The following is a 10,616-nucleotide window of genomic DNA, read 5'->3' as shown; positions in this document are numbered from 1 at the left end:
ATTCTATCTGCACGAAAAAAAAAAAAACCCTGAACATTATTACCTTTACATATTTGAATCATTTAAATAAATGATGACTAGCCAATTTCTTGCAAGTTCTTTGAGACAAAGTATAAAGTAAATCTATTTGAGTTATTTGTTTTCATGTATCGTGTACCATAATTTTATTGTAATTAATCACAATTAATCACAGAAAGCTGCAATCAATTATTAATTTTTTTTAATCAATGTACAGCCCTACTTGTAAGGCAATAGATTTTAACATTTGCATTATATAGTCAACTACATAAAGTGTCATTGAAGCACCATAAAATGATTAATAGTTGCCTCAGCATTTCCATTATTTAGCTTACATTTGCTCTATCACTATTGGATAAGTTTAAGGTTAGGGAGGGAGGTCGGTTTTGTTGATTTAAAACGTGATGGTGCAATAACCATAAAACCCTAATTTGTGTGGAAGACAATTAAACTCGCTTTTAGCCCCACATAGTGGACATTTCACCTTGGAACTTACGCAATAGGTGTAAGGAACCACATAATATCATATTGCAAAAATGTCCCCTCAGTCATGTAATTTTTATGAGATCAGTCTGTAAAATATACACTTTCATTTTACATTGAGTTACATTTTCACTTTCATTTTACATTGAGTAAAATTTTCCCATAAAACTTTCCCAGTTTAAGTTTATGTTCATGTTATTTGTCAACTACCCCAGTATGTGCTACTGTGGTAGTATAATGCAGTAAATAGAAGCACAATGCAATCTTACAGTAGCTTAAAGATTTAAAGTTGATTAAAACTTGCCCACTGCCTTTGTTTTCAGTATCGCAAAACATAGTGACTTCACATATTCTGCTCAATATCTCTGTCTATAGAACTCAGTGTAAATACTTGAACTTATCTTGAGTTGCACTGATCACATGTCCTTTCACACTGGTGCAGTATGGCGAGTGAAAACATAGACATCCAGTTCTTAACATAAAATAAAAAAAAAAACATTAATTAAACCATTGAAATAGGAGTTGTACAAAGTTATCATACTGTTGTGGCTTTCCTGTCCACTCCAGGGCAAACTCAAGCTTTTTTCAAACATGTGGTGCAGGCATAAAAAAAAACAAGGCTACGACTTAAACAAATATGCCAGAGTTTCTCTAACCTGAGCACAGGGTGGACAAACATAGCCGTTAAAGTGTAACAGTTCTTTCCCTGACCAGAAGAACACTAAGCCTCTTTCAGAAGCTGCCCACTACACCGCAAGGCTACATCATAGACCTGTAATAGACACAGGGTTAAAGGAAGGCCATTGAAAGGGACCTGTAGGTCTTTTCTATATTTATGAACATTACTTTGCAGAGTTTTTTGTGGCCTAACCACATATCCTGTAATTTAACCCTCCTTCACACACCCAGCATCACCCTTATGTAAACACTGTCACAGAGGATAGTGCTCCACTTTCCACTAAAGCCTCAGGTGACAGGTATGGTCTGCTTATGAACAAACATTAAAAGCTTTCACAGAATGGCTTTTAAGAAAGCATTATTATCTCTTATAGTTCTCGTGTCCATTTCTAACCAGTGGCGGTATGAATTAATTCATTTCAAAATAAGAGTTTTGTTGCTTTCAGTCCACGTCTATTAGCTTTGAAGCTATCTGTATACTACTCCTAAATGTTGCCAAAAATATTTTAACAAGAATAATGTACAAATGTAAAATTGACAGTCACTCTCTTACCAAAAATATCACACTTCACACATTTTGTCCAATCAAAGACTCAGGAATGAGAATGTTCCTCCCCCAATTCCACCTGCTTCTAACTAGCAATAGCAAGTAGCAAATCATGTTCATGTCTGTGATGTAAACTAAAGGTTTTAGAGTGCAACAGTATGGTTCTGGAAGAAAAGATCCCATTAATTCTTTCCATAGACTTATAGATTTTTACAATAACTTATAAAACTTTAAATACAGAGCTACCTTGATTTCAGAGGTTGTTCAACAATGGAATATGCCTCTGTTGAAGCCATCAGTTTGCATTATTTCAACTTCAATGTTTACTTCATATCTCCGCTCTGTATGTTCATACAATGCAAGTCAATAGGTGCCAACATTTTGAAGCTCCAAAAATCACATAGGTCAGCATAAAAGATTTCAGCCCTTTTTTACAAAATATTCTTCTCCCTGCTCAGTCAATCTCCACTTTAACCCTTTCATACATACTGTCACACATATGCAGGGTTGGGAGTTACATTTTTAAATGTATTCCATTACAGATAACAGAATACATGCTGTAAAATGTCACTTGTAATGTATTCTGTTAGATTATGCAAGGTCAGTAACGTAATCTAAATACTTTGGATTACTTCTTCAACAGTGGTAGACTTATTTAACTTGTTTTGACTATAAAACTCTGTCAGTACAGTAAGAAAAAATACACATGTTAAAAATACATTCTAAAACAAGACAGATAAAATGTCTCTTGTTTTAAGGAATTTTTTTTTTTTTTCAGGAAATCAATACAAAAATTATTATCAAGAATAAGATTTTTGCCCTAATATCAAAGGTCTTTCTAGAAAAAATTAATTATGATCCAATGTCAAATTTCTTGAGCATGCCTGTTAACATGTGCATGTAAAATGGCTAGAAATAGCATTTTAGCTTAGAGTAAAGCTGACAATTTACACAAGGTTTTTTCTATTTCTTGTGCTCCAAAAATACTTCAAGGTTTATTTCTATTTCTTGTGCTCTGAACATATTTCAAACTTATTTCGCTCGTATGAACGTAATACTTCATAAGAAAGTGTTTCACCGCTGTTCAAATGCACTTGTGATCCCATAATTTATATGTATAAATTTGTCCATCTGAATGTACTAAATATTGACAATAAATGCAAAGTAATCACTTCAGTATTCAAAATATTTTTGAAGGCAACTGTATTCTAAATAACAATGATTAAATTGTAACTAGTGGAATGTAGTTACTTACATTTTTTATTTTAAATACGTAATCCCGTTACATGTATTTAAATCATCCCCAACCCTGCACAAATGTGACAATTAATAACTGGGCCCCGCAGCGAAGCGTCACATATATGTGTTTCTACAACAGCCAGTTACGTTACAAGCTGCCAGATTCAAATCAGCTTTAACGCCAACACAGGTTACGCTGGTCAAGAGCCTGTTCTTTAAATTCTCTCAAACAGTTACTCATAGTCTTTGAAACCACATAATACATTTATTTTATATAAATACGTCCAACTCTTCACCAAAGTGTCACAATAATTTTTTTTACATCAAACGCGATCCTCCTCCGATGCGCGCTGCTTTTTGTTCACATTGGTAGCGGTTGTCATTTGTCAAACAAACAGTTACTCTTTTCAGTCTTTTCAAGCACATAATATGTTTATTTTATGTAACAAACATCCAGATTGTCACCAAAGTACCACGATAACAGTTCACAGCTTGCACAGCCATCTTATCTAAATGCGACCTTCCCATGCACACAGTCACGTCTACTGATTAGGTGCAGCTGTTGTTTTCATTAACACAAACAGCAACACAAACAGCAACTCAAACAGTCTTTTCAGGCATATAATGTTGTTTTCTGCCAAACTATCACAAAAGCACCACAATAAGAGTTTAAACTCATATACTCACAATAAAAACATGCTGATGGAGCGTGATTATCTGAGCAGAAAGCCAAGTCTGTTTACAATAGCGCTTGACAAACACACTGTCACGGATCCACCTGTACTTCCTGCCACACTCAACCTTCCCGCTCCCCCAAATACTAATCACTCTCACCTGCCTCCAATCACCATGCCAATCAGCTCCTTTACATAACTCTCCACTCTCCCTTCATTCTTCATCTGGTATCATCGCAGTATGCACACTCACTTACCTTCTACATACCTGACTCTTCAGATGCCATTCCAGCGTGCTCCCTCGACGACTCCAGTGATATTCAGAAATATCCTCTCCTGCGTCTCCTGCGATCTCATGTTCCGCACCATAGCAGCCTCCAGCGGATGGAAAGAGACCGCTCTGCTCACCACTTACTGTCAGGGGCTAGACCCAACGCTGCTACTGCATCTCTCTTCATTTTATGATCCCATGGGGCTTGAGCGCTTCATTCAACTTTCCATCTGAGTGAAGCCCTGCCTAGATGAAGTGTCCGCCTTGCAGTCTCCGCATGTTCCAGCACAATCAGCCTCTGTCCAACCTTCCAAACCAGGCGTGGACCCCATGCAAATGGATGTTTCTCGGCTCTCATCGGCAGAGCACCAGCACCGGTTAACCCAACAGTTGTGCCTGTACTGTTGTGGTAAGGGACATGTGTCCTATTCGTACTCCATGTCTACTGGTGAGTCATGTTACCTACTCCAAAGTTGGTTCCTCTCCTTTGTCTAGTAGTGTGACACTTACTGCTTCCAAATGTTCCCTTACAGTACTCACACTCCTCGACAGCAACTTCCTCTCAGACGCACTCTGTTTTAATAATTTACTCCATTATTGGCAAACCCATCGGCAGAGGTTTGATTCGTCATTGTGTGGGTCCCATTACACTTCAAGTCGGGTGTTTGGACCACAAAGCCATCACCCTCCTTCTTTTGGAGAACTCCACCGCTGACATTGTGTTGGAACGCCCATGGCTGGAAATGCATTCCCCCATCATTTCCTTGTCTACCAGCGATGTCCTGAAATGGGGCTCCTAGTGCTGTCCTTCCTGTTTTCCCAATCTTCCCAATCCAAGACCCAAGAAATCTCCTCGACTCTGTCTTAACTCCACCTCCATCGAGAGTCCAATAAGCTCTTCCTCTGTGGAAATCCCATCATGTTACTCCCACTTCCAGAACATATTCTGCCCACTCCGCACCTCTCAACTTTCTCCTCATCGAGGGGCGGCATTGGCTAGAGGGGGCCTAACACCCCTTCCTGGTACTAACTGATCAGAAGAACGTCGAGTACCTCCTGGAGACTCGTCATCTAAATCCTCGTCAGGCAAGATGTGCCCTCTTCTTCACACGTTTCAGTTTCACCATCTCCGATTTTCCAGGGGACAAGAACATCAAGGCAAATGCCCTTTCACATCTTTACACTCCACAGGAACGCCCCGAGAAGTGGAACAACATCCTTCCTCCTCAAGTAATTGTAAGCCCTATCCAGTGGTCCCTGGATGATAGAATCGCTGAAGCCACCGCCACTGAACCTGCTCTGCTTGGCTTTCCCACCAACAAGACCTTTGTACCCATCTCTCAACATTTATCACTCATTGACTCCATCCACTTCTCCTTGGGCACTGGGGGGGGGTAATGTCTCATACATACACACACACACACACACACACTTGTTATTATAACATTGTGGGGACTCTCCATAGAGTTCCATGCATTTTATGGATTTTATACAGATCTAACGATAATTTATATCCCCTACCCCTAAAGCTAGCCCTCACAGCAACCTTTTTACATTTTTACATTTTCAAAAAACATTGTTAAGTATATTTAATAAGCTATTTCCCTTCTGGGCCCCACATGGTAGGTGATCTCAGGTTTTACTATCCCTGTGGGGACATTTGATCCCCACAATGTAGTATAAATATGTACACACACACACACACACACACACACACATGTCTTGTGAGTCAATGAGAAGTGCATAGGCAAACTAGACTGCTGATATTATTTGTGCATTCGTTTTTTACAGCTATAAAAATTATATAAATAAAACAAAAAAGTACTGCAGGAATAACACATTTGTTCACATGTTTACTATGTTATATACAGTATTTATTTTAATGACAAGAAATCAAGAATTTAAATAATAATAATAAATATAAAAAATAAAATTCTCATCTACACTCTGCCCCCACTCTACTGGCTGTGCAGTGTCATGTGCAAAAATAACTCACTCCAGGGGGCACTGCAGAGGAATTTAGACCCTACTTATGAAAAGATTAACTACCACCTTCTTCTGAGTTTTTGGTAATTCACATTCTTCATGCATATCGCACTGGGCAGGGAGAAGAATTTCTAGCATAAAAATGACCTAAATATGGATCTTTATCTCACCCACACCTGTCAGTTTACTTCTGAAGACATTGATTTAACCACTGGAGACATATGGATTACTTTTAAGCTGCCTTTATGTGCTTTTTGGAGCTTAAAAATTTTGGCCATTCACTTGCATTGTATGGACTTACAGAGCTGAAACATTCTTCTAAAAATCTTTATTTGTGTTCTGCTGAAGAAAAAAGTCATACACATCTGGTATGGCATGATGCTGAGTAAATTATGAGAGAATTTTCATTTTTGGGTGAACTAACTCAACCTACTCTACGTATAGTGTCTTGTTGTGAAGTGTCACAGAAGTTTCATTGTCAGAGTTTAAAAGGGTCTATTTTTGATTAACAGTGACTAATTTATTACCCACATCTCTTAACCAAACATGTAAATTACTGCTGTCAGATTATTTTCTCTTTTTTACTGTATATATTGCAAAGCTTAGCTCTATTCTCCCCTCCTCTACCGTCTTCCTCCATTCTGTCAAACATTTGCAGCTTCCCGGCCAACACCAACATCCACCTTTCCTTCTAATTTCTGCCTACTAAACCCCTTCTCTCTCCCTCCCTCCTTCTATAACCGGTCTCTTTTCAGAGGATTTATGGCTTGACTATGTCGAACTCCATAGAAAAATTGTTGATTTGATTGTACATTTGTAAACATCATGGCATCTTTAAACTGTAAAGATAGTCAAAACTAATGGGCAAAAAAAACTTTCCAAGCACAGTTAAATGTCTGTAATGGAAACATGGTTCCACTTCTGCCATCAGTGCACTGATGATGACTCACATGCACAGTTTAAAGCTGCATTCACATCGTGTTGGAATTGCTAATAATTATAACGTGACTGCTCTGAGCTGTTCAGATCATCTTAGAAATGAACTGTTTCTATGGTAATGCTCTTTATGGCAAAATCCAAATTCAACTTTATTTTCTATTGCTAAATATTGAAGAACAAAGAATGCTCAACAAGTAACACTGGCTGTAATAAAATTAAATTAACAGAAATATACCTACCTAACTGTTAAAGCTGCTGCTCACCCTAATGCTGTCCCAAACCCTTATGGTTTTTCATTCCTCTATAGAAATATGAAAGAAGATACTGGGCAGAACGTTAGCCCCAGTCACCATTCAACATTATAGAGAATTTCCATTTTTGGGTGAACCACCTTATTAAGATATAATTTAAAATATAAAAGTTTAACAATTATGTGATTTATTTTTTTAGAAGTTGGAAACTCATTATTACGGTAATTCCGACATTACAAGTTCGTTGAATTTGTTATAAGATTGCATTTTATTATCATTTTACAGATACTGATGATTGTTAAGGCTGACTGCTGTTAGTCATAGCCACTGTGAACACACATTAATCAAAGTTCAGGCCTTGTGTGTGATAGCTGATGGCACACAGGGGTCTGCATCCCATCAGGCAAGGTTCAGCAAAGACCTTTCTTTGAAGGTTGTCTGTCTGGAGCAAGAAAAATCCTTGTTGTGCTGGTGGAGAGATATGAGTGCCAGGGGAGGAGGCTTGCTCAGATGATTACTGATATCTGGCAGACAGCATCTTCTCTCTTAGGTGTGAGTAACAGAGGCCTTGGTGTGCCAGAGCTGTCAGACACATGCCACTTGCACTTCTTGACTGCAGAGTCAGCAGCTCTCCCTCAACGGAGCTCACTGCTAGGGAAAAACAGACTGAATGGATCATCTGTGACAAAATAGACTGAAACAAAAAAATGTCCAGTCTCACTATATAAAGTTGTTTCTTCAACTACTGGGACTTGTATGTCCCAGGGATTCATTTGTATTTACAATTAACAGATTTCAACATTTGGAAACCTTTTATCATTCCTTCATCGCTTAGTTTAGTCACTTTTCAGATGCCTTTTATGTGTTGATTTTATTGCTTTACCCAGACTTTCAGTCTCTAAAATATGAAAATCATGAATAAAAAAGATTAAGTACATTTTGAAAAATATCTTAACAAAGTGAAATACTTGGGTGGAATAGTGAAGAGAGAGGGGTAATTGTCAGTGTGTGTGAATTTTATATATTTGTATTTTTTTTCCTCCCTTTTATTAGTTGTATTGTTTTTGTTTTCTTTTGTATGTGTTCATGTAAGACCATAGGGGTGTTTTCTTTTTTTAGGTTCGGGTTGGGAATGGGGAGGAGGAGGGGTGTTAGTGGGTGTTAAAAGTTGATTTTGTGAATTTATTTTTTGTTTTTCTGTGTTTTAATAAAAAATTTAATTTAAAAATGTTTATTTATAAGTGAAATAAACAAACCATTTCAAAATGCATTGTGAAAATTATATGTATGAATGTTTACACAAATTATGACAGTTGTAGTGTCATTTGCATCATGACCGATTTTTTACCCCCACTAATAAAGTTTTTTAAAACAAATTGTGTACTTGGTTTATAAAGAGACAAAATTGCCAGTGAAGAGCATGCTTAAAAGAATAGTTCACCCCAAAATGAAAATTATCTCATGATTTACTACATCCCAGGTGTGTATGACTTTATTTTGTCTGCAGAACAAAAATTATGATTTTTAGAAGAATATTTCAGCTATGTAGGTCCTCACAATGCAAGTGAATGGGTACCAACATTTTGAAAGTCCAAAATCCACATAAAGAGAGCATAAAAGTAATCCATATCACTCCAGTGGTTAAATGTGTTCAGACATGATATGACAGGTATAGGTGAGAGACGGATCAATATTTAAGTCTTTACCATAAAGTATCCTCCCTGCCCAGTAGGTTGCGATTAGGCACAAATAATGTACATCACCAAAAACAGGAGAAAGTGAAAATAAAGTGGAGATTGACTGAGTAAAAAAGGACATGAAAAAAAGGATATTGAACTGTTTCTCACCTACACCTATCATATCGCTTAAGAAATATGGATTTAACAACTAGAGTTGTCTGAAGTACTTCTATGTTGCCCTTATGTGGATTTTGGAGCTTAAAAAATTTGGCAACCATTCACTTGCATTGTATGGACCTACAGAGCTGAGATATTCTTCTAAAAATCTCAGTTTGTGTTCAGTAGAAGAAATAAAGTAATACACATCTGGGATGGCATGAGGGTGAGTAAATCATGAGAGAATAGTAATTTTGGGTGAATTAACCCAACCCTAACACCTAACCCTAATAGGAGGGCACATTTTTTTTAACAAAACAAGTGTCTGAACTTCCCTCAAGTGGCCGAAGCTTGAACCTAGAGTTGTGCATATGCGCACCTTTGTGTGATGTACTGCACAAAAGCAAGACATTAGCAAAAAGTATGTGAATGAAACATGTGAATGGATGGGCCTTGTAAGGCACAGCGCATCCACTTTTTGGAAACATTTGATTTACAGGTATACAGTACATTTGATAAATATACTCCTAAAACCCAACCCTAAACCTAACCCTAACTGTACTGAGACCAAAACAAAATGTTTGACCTTAATTTGCAAAAGAAGTAACCTGTTAGCTAGAGATCAAAAGTAATTCAACATTAAAGGCAAAATGCAGGCTATTATCGTGGCATAAACAGTCACCATGCCAATATCCTATGTGGTATATACGCTGGTATATATCATGTTGGTATAAATGCTGTTGAAAATTTTAAATGGGCAAATGTAATAAACTAGTGAGGGTGTGAAAAGGGTGTTTATAAACAGGGCCAAAAGTTTGTTATTCTAGCAACCTTAGTGCTAGAATAACAAACTCACCAGTTTAACAAGAGGTATGACACATACAGTTTCTACTTACTGTAATAATTACACTCATTATATCCATTTCTTGCGTTATATCATTTCTCCATTGCAGAGGCAGTAAGTGCGGCAAACGAGTGTGTACAATAAATTAGGGTTGTGGAGAAATACATTTCCTCTATGTCAATCTCCTGTGCCAGACATTTGAAGCATTCAGAGGGAAATGTGATAGGATTTGCAACAAATTCCAAACCCCATAACCTGTCAGAGAGAGGAAGCCATTGAGCGTTCATTGCAGTTCCACACATAGTCTTTATACAGTCCACATCTGTCTCAGCCGGGCACCAAAGCAAAATCAACATTTAATTAGAAATGAAGGAAACTTTGGACAAATATGAAATAATGGAAGGAGGAAGGCATGGAAAACCTCTGAGGTTTTTTTTTTCTCACTAGGAGTGAATATTGCCTATGGATACTCAACTATGTGCATAGACAAAATTAAGATTGAATGTGTGCCCATTAGGTAAAAGGATGATGCAACGACTAATTAGATAATTTAGTTATTTGATTGCAATCAGCGGGAAGCTATTTGTGTGGCTTGATAGATGATAATGGCAGGTTAGAATCACTCTACGAAGAATACAGATATTTCAGTATGACTAAACTGGTTATCTGCACCCACCATTCTAATTGTAATGTTTCAGTGCCAATATGAATGCATATATCCACCCTCCTAAAGGGCCCATGAAATCAAAATAGGAGATTAGTGGCTTTTAGTCTATGAATATTTGCTTTGTGGCCATATCCTGTATATGTTAGTGTGCTCCTAAGTGTTGACCATATTCAATATTACCTAG

The sequence above is a fragment of the Xyrauchen texanus genome, chromosome 13 (genome assembly GCF_025860055.1).
Source record: "Xyrauchen texanus isolate HMW12.3.18 chromosome 13, RBS_HiC_50CHRs, whole genome shotgun sequence".
Lineage (NCBI taxonomy): Eukaryota > Metazoa > Chordata > Actinopteri > Cypriniformes > Catostomidae > Xyrauchen > Xyrauchen texanus.
Note: the sequence above shows the minus strand (reverse complement) of the source record.